Source organism: Solanum dulcamara, chromosome 11 (genome assembly GCF_947179165.1).
Source record: "Solanum dulcamara chromosome 11, daSolDulc1.2, whole genome shotgun sequence".
Classification (NCBI taxonomy): Eukaryota; Viridiplantae; Streptophyta; class Magnoliopsida; order Solanales; family Solanaceae; genus Solanum; species Solanum dulcamara.
The window spans coordinates 3,905,232-3,915,387 of NC_077247.1; the positions used below are offsets into that span (position 1 = coordinate 3,905,232).

Below are 10,156 nucleotides of genomic sequence, written 5' to 3' on the forward strand. Positions count from 1 at the left end.
CTTGAGCGGGTGTCGCTTAAGTGACGTCCCTATTGCTAAAGCGGTCGGTCGCTAAAGTTGTTGGTTGCTTAAGTGACTAGGTGTCGCTAAAGTGATACCCGCCTTTTGGAGGGTGTCGTTAAAGTGATGCCCTCCTTTTGTTGGGTGTCGCTTAAGCGGTTGTTGAGGGGTTGCTAAAGCGACATTTGAGGGTCATTCTTAAGACCTTTTTCAAGATTTTCTCTCAACCTTTATGTTATGCCCCGCACTTTGGTACATGGGAACATTTATTTAGGTTCTCTCAAGACCTAGATTCTCTAAAGTTACCATGTGATCCATGTTCGGAAGGATTTGAAAGGGTTTGGAGTCCAAATAATGAGTCATGGTAATCGACCTATTTGCGTAAGCTACTTGAGTACATGTCGAGCTTAAGTAGCAATGATCACATAGGTTCTTAAAGTGAGACGAGATTATAAGCCTATGAAAAAGAGTAAGTAGGTGATGCACCTACTAAACAAGTGGACCCCACCAAGACACTTGGCAAAAGCTGGTTGGAGCATGGAGGGGATGGACGTATAGGAGCTGGACACATGTCACTCTTGGGGATGGACACATGTAGGGGCTGAAACATGTCACCCTTAGGGGCTGACATGTGTCACTTTCAAAATTGGTGTATAAAGGCCAAGTTATGACTAAGAATAAGTCCTTAGTTCATTCTTTTTCTCATTCTTAGCCATGGCTGAAGCAAGGAGAGGCCCTAAATATCGATCTATAAATTAATTATCTAAGGTATTTTTTCAGTCAAGTGAAGGTGATTAACAACGTAAATTAGTTATTGGGGCAGCAAGAAAGTCCAACGAAAAGTCCATCAACTTTCAGCCAAATTGCGGAGCCAAGTTGCTAAGGTAGGGTTTCTTCCTTTTAAATTAGAGTTAATTATGTTGTAATAGGGAGATTAATTTGTGTTAAGTGGAGTTTGAAGTAAGAAAACTACATGGTTATTGTTAACGTTGTAAACGGGGAAAATTGAAGTTATTCTAGTTGGATTAAAGTTTGGTTAGTATTGTCGTTATTATGGTATTATATTTGAAGGTAATTTATATGTGTTGAAGGCCTAGAAATGTGGTTATAAATGAGTATAAGTGCTGCTGTTCGCAGCCACGTTATTCTCCTTTTCGTGTGGTGGTGATTTTACAAAATAAGGATCAAAAACCGTATTTTGATGTCATGGTTTTGGGTGGACTGTTTGGAACTTGTATTGAATAATGTTGAAATAGTTCTATTGTAGATGGATGGTGGTTGTTGTTGTTGGTACGGCTGTGCTAATCGGAGGTTAATTGGAAGTTTGGATAGGGCAAGGTATAGGGGAAATGCTGCCCAATTTCCGTTAACTTCTTAACTAACCAATATACTAGTCGAGAAGTGTGAACGAGGAAGTAATTCCTATAGGTAATTGGTTGTAGATTTAGAAGCTGGAAAGTCGAAGGTTATTCATAATGATGTTACTTTCGTGTTAAATATGTTAAAGGGGTAACAAAGCAAGCTTGGTTGCGGTTAATCTATAATAGGTATAAAGCCTATCCCTTTTTTATTTTGGCAGTCTTAGATATAAGTGATATGTGATATGAGCTTTGAGGATAATTCCATTCATAAGCTCTGAGTATGACTCGTGACTCTTATCCACTTCTGAATGTTAAAACTCTTAAAGTAGTTAAGCTATTGCCCTCGAGCCTTCTATATGTTGAATAATAATTGGAGGTATAAGCTCCTATTCCTAAGGACTCTATGATGACAAATTCTCTGATTCCATAAGTTGTTTAGCATTGTCTTGATACATGTCTATGATTCCTGAGGCTCCATTTGTTATGATCCCTATTGACATTTAGAGGGTACTTAAGACAATTACTACCCTGATCTTCAAGTGATAGTTCACTTGACAATTCTATTGAGTCTCAGATGATGATTTAATTTGAATATGGTTACTCACTACTCTTCTTGTGCATACTATTAATACATCTTTCACCAAGTCCCAAGCCGAGTACGTTATCGTCCTCAGTTTTACTACATTGTTCAATGAGTCCCTCACTAGAGGGTCGAGTACGGTATATATATATATATGATATGATATGATGACATGATGATGTGATGATGCACCAGGCCCCATGATGGGCCAAATATGATACATGTGATTCACTGAGTCCATAATGGGTCGGATATGATATGATAATGCATGATTTTATTTCATAAGGCACAGGTACAGTGATTTCTTGAGTATCATACCTTGTCTTCTGAACCTCTACTTCAGATGTGATCTCATTTATGATATGTTATGCTTTATATACTCAGTACATATATCGTACTAACCCCCTTTTTTTTTGGGGGGGGGGGCTGCATTTCACGCCCATAGGTACAAACATGCATTTTGGGGATTTGCCAGCGTAGGACTTTCCACTCAACTATTTTGGAGTGCTCCATTACACCGGAGCCTAAACTATTGGTATTGATCTTTTGATATATGTATTCGTTTATTCAGGGGTACGACAGGGGCCCTATCCCGCCATATGATACCGTTGACCTCTTAGAGGTCTGTAGACATGTGTGTATATGGGTTGTATGTATATTTTGTTCAGCTGCGTCTAAATGCCATTAGGGGCTATATTAATTAGCATCCCGAGGTCCCTAGACGTATACTAAAGTATTACTATTCACTTAAGAACTCCAGAGTATTTGCCTTCGTATAGTCCTATGACTAGGAGTCCATATTTTCATTAAGTCCTCAATATATAAACGATTCAAGTCAAGTAACTTAACTATCATAAAGGCTCAACATTCAGGAGTGAATAGAAGACATTCAGGGATGGAATCACTTTAGAGATTATATCACTATTTACTTACCTCTACTACATGACAAAAGAAGAGAAGGGATAGGCTTCACATACCTCGTATGAGTTACTCTTTGTCACGTTTTCCTCGTCGTCCTTTGAACCTATTCAACATTAAAGTAATACGAATATCAACCACTCTTAGCTTTCCAGCGTCTTAGGTCGCACCTTAGTATTCCTGGAATCTATTTCCTTGTTTGTCTCTTCGACTAGTTCTTTAGTTAGGTAAGGCGTTAACAAAAATTGGGCAGCACCTCCCCTATAATGTGCCCTATACAAATTTCCAAATAGATCCCTAAACACTACATCCAACAAACAACAACCTTCAACATATGTTTAAGCAATTCACACCAACAATATACAACATAAACTCCAAACGACTCGCTCAAAAATACGATATCAAAATAGGGTTTCTAGTTTCCATTTTGTAAAACCTTTAACCGTATGAAGAGGGGGTCATGTGGATGCAAACAGCAGATCCACTACGTCATTTAGAACAATTTTAGACCCTGCAACATGCACCACACAACCAGCAGCAGTCTCCACACACACAACGCCTCATTTCGACTACAATTTAACTACGACGACTTCAATTTCGATTGTTTCAACCATCAATCATTTCCACGTTTTTTTTAAACTTACAGCAGCCTAAGAGGTGTTTAATATACCCTATAACAACAAAATAAAGTCCAAATTTAAAGGAGAAGCCTTACCTTACCCGAAATTGGCCAAAACTAGCCAAAATTGTGCCTCGGAGCTTTTCTAGCGCGACTTGAACGCCATGGCTGCTGGCTGTCCGATTTTTGCTGTACCAAGCCATGATTTTATACTACTAATACCTCTATATAATCTTGGTATACACTAGATAATTAATTTATGGAACGAAATCGGGACGTACCTTGTTTTTTCTCCTAGGCCGTCACTCTTTTCTCTCTAAGCTTTAGGGTTTTTGTTCTTGATTTTGGCTGAAATTTGAGATAAGAAGCAGCCTCTTAGTCACAATATACATATATGTAGGTGTCCTTAGGAGGTGACATGTGTCATCCCCTAAGGGTGACACGTGTCCAGCCCTTATTGGGCCACCGCATACATGCTTCCAATTAGGGGCTGCCACGTGGAAATGGGGCCCACCTCTCCCAAGCAGGTGGGGGTCACCTACTTGACCCCAAGCAGGTTGATATATGATATATGTTATTATGTTATGGCAGCCTTGTCGGCTTGCGTGCCCTATCATGTTGTGATACAAACGAAAAGGGCTACAGGTTTATAAAAATGTTATCGCCCAGTGGGGCTCTATTACATGATATTATTTTATTTATAGTTCAGTGTGACCACAACTGATAGATATGTATATGAGCGGTCCAGGTCGGACCCCAGTCGCGGCCTATGGGGTTGAGTCGTGATAGAAGTGGTATCAGAGCAGTTCGTCCTTGGATTGTCTGCAGACCGTGTCTAGTAGAGTCTTAGTTATCAATGTGTTGCGCGCCACATCTATAAACAGGAAGCTACAGGACATTTAGGATGTTACCTTTCTTCTACATCTAAGATCGTGCTTTAGATCCGAGTCATAGGAAAATTCCATATACTAACCTTGGATCTTAACAAAAGGACGACACCAACAGAAGGAAGTAATTGACGACATGGAAAGTTACAAAGCATGCAGGTAAGTAAAGTAAAGCCATGAAAGATATCCGTCGGGTAAGGTATTGAAGTACTATTGAAATGTAAAGTTGAAACCTGAAAGAAAAGCAAATAGAAAGTGCAACAAATGCAGTTTGAAGTTGGATATATGAGGTAAGTCCAGTATTTTTATATTATTGTTTACGTTGAAAGCCCTGTGTGGCTGCGAGGTATTGAAGTACTATTGAAATGTAAAGTTGAAACCTGAAAGAAAGGCAGACAGAAAGTGCAACAGATGCAGTTTGAAGTTGGATATATGAGGTAAGTCCAGTATTTTTATATTATTGTTTACGTTGAAAGCCCTGTGTGGCTGCGATATGAGATGACATTGAAATCCCTATGCGGCTGTGATATGATATGTGTATATATATATATGTTGGCCCTGTGAGGCATTTTTGGTATTTTCTGCGTGCAGGTTTTGGGATAGTAAGAAGTGTAGAGGAAACTCTGCCAAAATTTTCCCAATACAAGAAGAAGGGAATAAAACATAGTTTATAACATATCTTGGGAATGGATACCGGGTACCTCTAGGATGCTAAATTAAAGTTGTAAGAGATAGTCTTCATGTCGTCGATAAGGGATACCCTCTTTACTTGGGGGAGTTTATTACAGAAAAACAAAAGTCTGTCTAAGCAGTACAGTTCAGACCACAGTATCTCCAGCCGTAATTGTGCTGTAGAAAAAAAAGAGAAGCTCAGGTTGAAAGGTAAGATGTCCAGTAATTGAGCTTCACTCATTTTGAAAGTACCAAGCCCCCAACTCCTAATTATAAATTAGATAGGTTGTTCATAACTCGAGGATAAACCCCGAAGGAGACCAGGTCGGGCAAGTATTAAAAGGGAAGTACTTTAAGAGGTTTGGTTTCTTCCAACAATGGTTGAAAAATGGTTTCGATAACAGTTTATAATTTTCCACCGACTAATTAGGGATAGAACTTCTAACAAAAGCACCTCAAAGAAATGTCAGGAACTGAACGCGAATACGAATTAAAAGGGGGATATGTAAGTATAAATTGAACAGTGTGATACGGGTATGCAGGGATAAAGTGGAACCACTAGTAAGACGCACTTAGTACGCGTTGACTAAGTTAAAAGCCTGCATTGAGCATGCAGTAAGAGTATGGAGCTTAAGATATAAAGAAATGACGCGTGTACACAACGTCGCCCCAAAAATAGTGGAACCCTTAAGGGACGAGGACAATAAACTTAAGGAATAATTGGTGTAACCTATATTCACCCCAAGGAATAAAGGATATAGGTTGGGGTAAAGCTACTATTTCAAAAGAACCTTGAACAGTTATCGTCGAAATACTAGCACCGCCTAATTGAAATTGGAACGACTACAAGTACTAGTTAAATTTTGATGAAGATAAGTAGAAGGTGGCCTTGGACGAGTTGTTCTATGAGCCCCACTACTCAAGTATAGATTAATAAAGGAGATGTCTCACTATGTATGGAAAAGTTCTCATCGCTTCGTGATTTAGCCAAGGTTCCGTACGTGGATAATCAAGTTATAAAATATACGGAAAAATAGGGACATGATGCAGTGCTAAGTAGATTGGGGAAGGAGACCAGATGAATTTGAAACTAGACATGGAGACATAAAGCAAGGTAGGAACGGATAAAAGTATAAGGTCCCTCTAAAGGGGGAAAACCAATGAGAGAACTTTAAGGGTAAGATGGAGGCACTTGATATGACAACATACTTGAGTTGGATGATTAAACTTCAATAAGATCCCTTGCTGAACCAAGTTAGAAAGATCTGGAAGCCACTAGTAATTGTATAGAAGTCAGAATGGTATGTAAAACAGTGTTAAGAAGTTTTGATGAGACCCTGAACGATATAACACTAGAGGGTGGGTACGTATAAAAGCAAAAGAATATAGCAATAAAAGTATATCAAATAACTCAAGGGACACTACGAAGGATAATGAAAGCATGCTATATCAAAAGCCAGATGTTGGCTGTAGAGTTGGTCGCAAATGATATTACGATAGATAAATAACCAAGGAAAAGAAATAGTAAGACTCCTATGGTAGGAGATAAGATGATCAAGGAGTAAATAAGGAAATAGAAAGAGGTGCAACAAGGTATTTCTTGCACTCTCTCATATTCTCGTAAAGGTAAAGAATGACACGAGAATATGTCAAGAAGGTTACAAGCAGGGGTAAGGAAAAATTGTGAAATGGTTTAAATAAGACGGATAGGACTAGCTGGTTGCTATAAGATTGACAAGTGTATATGTCAAATTCCTTTAAAAATATGCCAGCTAATAATAGACAAAGCTCAAGGCGGCTCTAAAGGTCACTATATGAACAAATTTTAGCGCTACTCAGTAGCCCACCCTAAAGAATGGGTGCGTACAAAAAGGGGTGAGTACAATAGGATAAGTTAAATCAAAATGACCAAAAAAAAGAGGGACATGGTCGTAGTGGAACTAAAGATTTATCCCTATACCGGTTGCAAGATAACAGAGGAAAGGGCAAGGCAACACACAAAGACTAGTGAGACGACGTTAAGGTAAATCTTAGGCTAAGTTGAGTGCCCCGCACATTATCGCAAGGATTACAATGAAACACGATGCAAAGACTTCCAGGGAGGTCACCCATCCCAGTATTTCTCTCGCCCCAGCACACTTAACTTCGAAATTCTGATGGAACTTAATGCGTTAGTACTGGTATGATCACGCGAGATGGAAGAATCGAAACTAGCGGCGGAGAAACGACATGAGATTATGTTCCTGGAGTACTATACATTACGTTGAGGGTATTGTAAAAAAAAAATTTAAGCAAGACAAGAAGAATTAGCTAACTGCTAACTGACAACGCACTCAAATGCCACAGTTCTTCAACATAGTACTAGTTAATGAGAGGCAAACCACAGAATGGCTATATGGGCCAGTGGGTGAGGGAATTTCGACACCACTTGGCAGCCAACTCTTAGGGCGGAAAAAAAGAAGCAAAACCCAAAAGGTAAGGGTATCAGTTGATGTAATTTATGGAAGATAGAAAGTAATACGTGAGGTCGAAAATCCAACAATATGACCAGGGCTACAAGACTCACTTCGCACTCCGTCGACAAATGACTTTGGAGGGAATGTTACCTAGGGATTAACGATATTAGCCCATGTTCCTTTAATCAAAGGCTACCTACTCAGCCGAGAAGGTGTAAAATTATAGGGTAAAAGAGTGGTGGGACGTTACAGAGTACCCATAGCTATTACCTCAGACGCAGGAGCCTAAGTTACAGTTAACTATCGAGGATCAGTACGCAAAGAAATTGGGAAGACAGATAAGTCTTCGTACACTACTTTACCGTCAAACCTGATGAACAAGCTAAAGTGTACCACTTAAATGCTAGGAGATATGTCATGAGCTGGAGTTGTTAACTTTGAAGATAACTGGGATGATTATCTATCACCTATCGAGTTGCCTACCATAATGACTACCACTCTGGTATCCCAATTACCCCGTATAAGACTGGTGGGGTAGGACGTGTAAGTTCTTTATTAGTAGGGTCGATGTTAGAAAGACTAAGTTGGTAAGCCAAACATGATTAAGCAAGCTATTGACTACCAACCCAGAGTTGGCAGAAATAATATACAGATAATTGACATTGACATACAGAGTTCAAATTGATTATTGGATGTTCATAGCATGGTCACCCAGAAAAGGAAACTTAGCCCAAATTATATTAGATGGTATCAAGTTGCTCATAAGGTGGGAAAAGTGGCCGGTAAGTTGAGCTTACCACCTTATTTGAAAACTATATGCCTAGTCCATCAGATAGGGATGCTTCGCAAAGGTACTAACGAGCCACCCAGGGTATGCTCCATAGATGATGTCCAGGAAATGGAATCCTGTGAGGGACAACCTATCGCCATCTTAGATCGACAAGCTAGAAGATTGTAGACTAAAGACGTACCTCCCGTCAAGATACTGTGGCAAAACCAAAACCAGAAAAGGGGATGACCTGAGAAATTGAAGAGGACAGAAAATGCAAGTATTCGTACCTATTCCCGATGTCTAACCCCAAATATCGAAACTCGTATATTAAGTACCTAGATGACAGTATGGGTTATGGCAATAGCAAAGAATCTTCCTATACTCTACATAAAGTTCTAAGAAAAGTCTTGTTAACATTCGAGGACGAATGTTCTAAAGGGGGGAAGGATGTTACACCCCACACTTTTAAACTCGGAATGTCTCATAAGTTCCTTAGACATTATCATATGAGCCGGATACGCTACGACACTATCTAACGACTCTAATAAAGGGAGAATGTGATACCCCATAGTAGAGAAGGTTGGAAATGGAGCCATAAGAATCTGGAGGGAATTGGAGGCAAAGTAATGAGTCGTAGGACTCGATTTACCTACGTAAATTATTAATGTAAAATTCTTATATACTTGAGATACTAGAGGACATACCAAACCTGCGTAGCACGGATTACATAGGCTCTTAAAATAAGGTGAGGTGATGAGCCTACAAGAGGGAGCAAAAACTAGTTTCCAAACTTACGAAAGTGAAGCAAGTAGGTGACAAGCAAGCACCTCAAGAAAGAAGGTGACAAGCAATCAGGTGACTCACCTGCCTGCTTGGGGGGAGGTGGACCCCGCTGCCACGTGGTGGCGTATAATAGGCCGCATGAGCCTAGGTGGCATCCTAGGGGGCTGCCACGTGGAACCTTCTAAAGATATATATATATATATATATATATATATATATGTGTGTGTGTGTGTGTTATGTGATGTATAACTTCAGTTTCTATCCAAAAATATCAGCCAAGGAGAGGAAAAAAATGTGAGAGAAAGAGAGCCATGGGTTTGGAAAATTAAAGGTAATTTTTCCAATTTTCCTCCGTGAATTAATTATCTATAGTATTCATCAACCACGTGGACATGTATATATGTATCTTACGATGTCTACGGAACCATATTTTCAGCTTTGCACTTGAAACAAGTAGGAGAAAGTTGAAAGAAAAATCTAGAGAACCTAGGGAGAAAGCTACGGGTTTGAAGGGTTACCAAGGTAAGGCCCGATTTCGTTATGTGAATTAATTATTTAAGGTATCCCACGGTTATATAACAGTATTTGATAACATAAAATAGCAATTTGGGCAGTGGAAAAGGGACACAAACAGTCCGCCCCGATTCAGCACATCAAGAAGTTTCCGAGATGCAGTTTTGGAGTGTTTTGGACAATTTCGGGTAAGGTAATATTTCTCCTTCTAATTTATACTTCATGGTGTTGTTATGGAGTGTATTATACGCCTTGTGTGTGGCTGGAAACGTAAAAAGGGTATAGGAATGCTTGACGTTGGAGACAATCCAAATTGTAGTTGTTATAGTTGAATTGTCGTCGAAGTAATGTGTTGTTCTTGTGAGGTGATGCTGTAGGGGTGGTGTTGGCTGCAGCCACACGACCCCTCATTTCGTATAATTAAAGGCTTTGTGAAACAAAGACTAGAAACCCTATTTTTGGTGTTGTAATTTTCAACAAGTGGTTTGGAGCTTGTGTTGTGTAATATTGCCATGATTATGTATATATATGCTGCAGGTTGTTGTTGTTGGTTGGCTGTAGTGCTTAGGGATTCAATTGGAAATTCGGATAGGGA

General features: G+C 39.5%; 1 pseudogene; it reads right to left on the reverse strand.

Moving 5' to 3' along the window:
- Positions 1 to 7,112: 7,112 nt before the first annotated feature.
- LOC129875427 (5S ribosomal RNA) lies at positions 7,113 to 7,231 on the reverse strand (annotated as a pseudogene).
- Between the last annotated feature and the right edge of the window lie 2,925 nt (positions 7,232 to 10,156).